This window comes from Mandrillus leucophaeus, unplaced genomic scaffold (genome assembly GCF_000951045.1).
Source record: "Mandrillus leucophaeus isolate KB7577 unplaced genomic scaffold, Mleu.le_1.0 Scaffold1779, whole genome shotgun sequence".
NCBI classification, from domain to species: Eukaryota; Metazoa; Chordata; class Mammalia; order Primates; family Cercopithecidae; genus Mandrillus; species Mandrillus leucophaeus.
In genome coordinates, this window is record NW_012101786.1 from 78,654 (window position 1) to 84,192 (window position 5,539).

Consider the following 5,539-nt stretch of genomic DNA (forward strand, 5'->3'; position numbering starts at 1 on the left):
AGAAGTGGAGCTGAGCACAAACGTCCCTAAGCTATACTCTCATAATGGTTGGTCATAATGGTTGGTCACTGTCTTGCCAATTAGAGTACCTCTTTGTTAAAATACAGCTCTTTTACTACTTTCTCCTTATGTGATTGATTTGGATGTTTTCTATTCTCCTGAATGTTCAACCTTGCTTTCTCTGTAATAAAAGAAGTAATGTGTATATTCTCCAACAGAAAATCAGATAGACTATTACACACGTACACACATACAGATGATAATACAGAAGGTGTCTGTACAATGATAATACTGAAAGTGTCTTCAAAGATACTTTCTTTGTAAGGGTTGGAGTCATAGTCTTTAAATTATTCCCCTAAAGCTGTCTCTCACACACAAAAAGGTCATGAATCATCTCACCCACATGTATATATACACACATATATATACATATATACACATACAGATATATATACATCTGTATGTGTGTCACATATACGTGTGTATATATGTACATATAGAGAGAATTATACATTATTGAGGATACTCAGCCTACACAATGAATACAATCCTTTAAAGTAAAATAAAGATACGAGCATCTGTTGGTAATAAAAACTTGTCCAGTCTTTCAAAGATGTACTTTACTGTCAGGCTTTATGAACCACACAATTTCCAAATTTGGTAACATTTTGCAGAATAAATTTTCTACCAGTACGTTCCTCTCACTAGAAAATTAGTAAACCACTTCATAATTTTGGATAGTAAAATATATTAAAACAGAATAAAATTGTCTTTCTCTTAGACAAGAAACAAACTATTACATAGCAGCATGCCAATTAATATTTCTTTGTGTTTTTCCACAGGCTGTTGCTACCCATGTGAGAGTAAAGAAGGGAACTTAAATCAGTGCTGCTTTCCTTGATGGTTTCATTGATCCAAAAGCCCATTGAAGTCAATAGGATTTCATCTTTAGCAGAAATGCTGCACTTAGATTATCTCCATAGGAAATACAGGGGAAAAAAAATTAAAAACTGATCCAAATAACTGAGTTACTTTCAAACCACCAAGCCTGCTTTATTTTTAAACATATTAGAATTTCACTAATCTTTAAAATGGATTTTGTGGTACACTGAGAGTAATACTTATAATAATAATATAATGCATCAAAGAAGAGATAACTAGTCTGTATGATTGATATTTTAGCTTTCTCCCCTTTTTGAAACAATTTCCTTTGGTTTCATGTCAGCTGGGTTCCTTTAAAATACAAATACAATAGCTCCCCAGTGCCCCCAACTAGGAGATCACAATGAACCAGTCCTCAAGTCTTTCTGCCTTGCCTGCCAAGGCAGATCTAATTACTCCACAGCCCTGCCTTCATTTTCAGGGCAGAAGTAAATGCTTCCCTGTGTGGGACACCAGTCAGAGCAAGAGGCACTTCCTCTGATCTGACTAATCATTCTTGCAGCGTGGGAGTGCAGGAGAAGAGAGGAAATATCATTCAGAGACACTTTTCCTAAGGTTTGGGGCCTTAGTCTTTAAAATATTCCCTCAAAGCTCTATCATCTCACAGACACACAAAAAGGTCAAGAATCTCCTCCGTAATATTTCTCTCACCTGTACATCTGGATGGTATAATTAGCCAAATTTTATTATTTCCCTCCTTTAGAAAAGTTCTCATTTTATCTTTCTCTAAGTGTCCTAATCTGAAAAGTACACTTCAGGATCGTCATAAGGATTAAACACAGTGAATTTTGGAAATGTTTAGCGCACAGTATTTCCCAAAAAGAAAAATGTTTCTTCAATGACTTTGCCATTTTGTCTTGCATAGGGTGTTCAGATGTAAAAATACATATATTTTTAAAAAGTACAACAACTGCAGAAATAACTATTTTCATGGCAACATTTGCTTTTCAGAGAGCCTTTAAAACAGGTTGATTGCCTATTATTATAATATATAATAGGAATATTATTATAATGATTTTAATAATTATTATATTATTAATAAAAAAGATATTTCTTAACCTATGCAGGTGGTGGAGAATATCTGAATTTAGAAGAATAAGACTGAAAAAGAGAGCACTGTAAGTCAAAAGTTAACAGAATGTAGCAGAAAGAACATTGGAAACTGGGTTTGGATCAATATTATCAATGTGACCAGTGATGTCAAACGAGAAAGAAGTTTTCAAAAACTTAGAACAGCATCACTATTATTGCTCATGTGTTGATTTATATATTCAATTTTTCTAAGCTTTTGAAAAAAAAAGTAGTCTTTTTTATCTCTATGCATTTGTTTTCTTTTTTTCTTCATTTCTTCTTTTATTTATCCACCAGGTGTCATATGAGGCACTGGAGAAACACAGCTGAATTGCGAGGATTCTTAGAGGTGTCCACGGCACAATAAAGAGGACAGATAGAAAAACCTACTTTTCTGCTGAGAACATACACAATGTCTCCTACTGTTTTCTTTGGTTCTAATTTCTAATTTTATTTTCTTTCTAAAGCCTGTTTTTTAAAACAAATCTGATTCTATTGTGTCTAAATCAGAGAACGGACTCAGGGTGACTTATTCAATCACCCAGAGATTATTGTCTGAGAGCTCAGTCAAAGATAAAAATTGACTGAGGCTGTCAGGACAACTGTAACAGTTTCAAAAAAAAAAAAAAAAATCCTGAGGATTCCTTTACAGATGCTGAGAAACAACAATTAAGTTGTCAATGATACTATCTCCACTCTCAGCAACCATCTACACCCCAGTGGGGCTGCTACAGAGGCAACTAGTGAGTACCCCATTCCATTTCTACATGCTGTTACTTCTTTCATTAGAGCGAGTTTCTATGGGTATGTACCCTGCAGTAGATGGAGAGGAAGTGTTGAATATAAAATGGGAAGAGAGATAGTGAATAGACAATATTCTCAGAGAAAAGTCTTAAGAATTCTTCTGCCACCGTAAACCACAGGACAAGGCAACATTTCCTCCAGGTAGACACCACTTTAAACGGCAAATATGAAGGCCCTGAAGTGTTTGCAAAATAAAAAGTAAAAACAAAAGCTTTGAGGGCACATGAAACTAACTCCACTTTAGCCTTGATATCTCAACTTAGATATATGCCTCTCTAGGAAGACTTTGCTATAACCTACCCTTGCAAGACTGACTGGGGACCACTCCAATGTGCTCCTATTGGACTATGTGACTTGCAGCAGTTATACTACTACTATGCTTCATTGAAGTATCTTATTTTCTTCTTTGTCCACTTTGTGAGAAAATAGTCTCAAAAAAAAAAAAAAGAAAGGAAGAAAATAGCTTCATAAGTTTGCTGACAAAACAGTGTTTGACCCATAAAAAACACCACATAAATATCAGGTTCTTCATCATTATCATCATCATAATTATCATGATTTTGGATGAGTCTAAACTACCTAAATAAGGGAAGGGGAATAGTTTTTATGAACATTACCTAGAATAAGAATGAGCTTTCAATAAATTTTTGTTGAATTAACAAATAGGTGGATAAACAAGTTTATAAATTATCATTGGTTGCTTAACAAATTCTATCCAAATTAATTTTGAAGTTGTTTCTTTTAGATTATTTCATATTTTTCCAAAAGGAAGACTAATGACAGCTATCTACATGACTGAAAAGGAAAATATGGTCTTGTGAGGACCAGACCATAAAATTTGCTGAGGACCCTGAGTATCTATTCAGAGGTCAGGCAAAAGTAAAGGTGTTAGTCATCAAAACATTTAAATTTATGCCACCATCTTATCTAATTCTAAGACAGTTTCTTTCAGAAAGTAGAATTTCCAAGACACTTCAAATCAAAGGGTGGTGGTTTTGTGAATATCTTGAAATATAAAGCTTCTAGAGAACAACTCAGCAACATTTATCAAAAGCTTTAAAAATTAAGTAACGCCTTCTCTAGAAATACGCTAAAACTATAATTAAGAATATGAACAAATGTTTGACTTTATAGATACTGGTAGTAACATAGTTTATAATATTTAAAGATAAGGTAAATTCCCACAATAAATTATTAGTCACATAAATTATTCTACATTTTTATAATAAAACACTACTCGTGCCATGTTTATTATAATGAAAGATGTTCATAATATAATAGGCTATAGGACAGTATGTAAAGTATGATACCATTTTTGTTTTATTGGGAGGGTAGAAATAACAAGAATAGGGAAAGAGAAAAAAACTAGCAAAATGATAGTATGCAAGCCAAAAAGCTGGTAATCTTTCTAAGTATTAATGTCCCCTTGTCTATGTGCAATTCATCATCGGGTCCTGTCCTTTTCACTATTTAAATGTCATTTAAACTCAGAATCTTTTCATCACTATTGTCATCATCTTTATTTAGAAATACTTTTATGTTTTTGTTAAAAAAAAAAACTACATAATCGATGTCCCTGCACCTGTGTTGCCTTGCTCCATGTTTCACAGAGCAAATACAGACAGAATGATCTTTTTAAAATGCCAATCTGAATGTGGCATCATGCTTTCAGGGCAAGGCCTAAACTCCTTGCCATCATGTGTTGAATCATTAAAGTTCTGATTTCTACCTACCTGCCTTTGCAGCTAATTTCCCATGGCCCTGCTTCCATCCACAACTTGACTTTAAGCCAAACTGAACTATTTGCACATTTCCTAAGTTTACCATGTTCACTTCTCTGCATCTTTGCACATGTCACTTTATCCACCAAAAGCAAACTTGTCTCATCTAGTTGCTATTCATCTTTTGCAGAGATAAAATCATTGCTGTTTAAAATCAAAATGGACTATCAACTCTTCTGCTAACACAGGCCTTCATTTCAGTGATAAACTATAGCTCCATACTCAGAAATGGGTGAGGACAGGGGAAGGCTGAACTTTCAGGGTCTCTCTCAGCTGTTCCATGAAATTACACAAGAACCAGAGCAAGCCTAGCAAGTGATTCGTTGGCTGGCTAAGCACATTTATGAGCCTTTTGGTAGGCGAAGGAAGGCCTTATTTTAGAAGGGGATTGAGAGCTAAATTGTTTTATATACTATGTAACAAACTTGCACGTTGTGCACATGTATCCTAGAACTTAAAGTATAATTTAAAAAAAAAAGTTGATTTGCATGTAGAAGCAATAAGGATGAACATAAAGTAATGAAGCAGTGGGAGTCTTGAGAGATGAATGGAGATGAGTAGCTTTGCAGAAGGCAAGGGCCTTGAGAAGTCTGATCAGTGAGTGATAAATTGTCATGGCCGAGTGACCATAGGAGAGCTGTCAGTACAGTAACCCACACAGATCCCCTGTGACAAGCAAGTGCAGGTGCACCTTTCCCTCAGTTTTTGTGAGCCAATGGTCACCAGCTCACGGCTGCACTCTTTTGAAAACTGTCTGTTAACAACAGGAGCACCCTAGTCCAGAAATGCCTGACAGGTTACACCCTTCCTCCAAGTGGTAGCCAGTAGCCAGTGACTGACTAATAAAGAGGTACAAAAAGCCTTCCCCCTTGTCCTTGTCAAGAATAAAACTATGGGTTCCATTTTTATTCTGGAGCTCACTGTGGCATCAGTTGAATCCA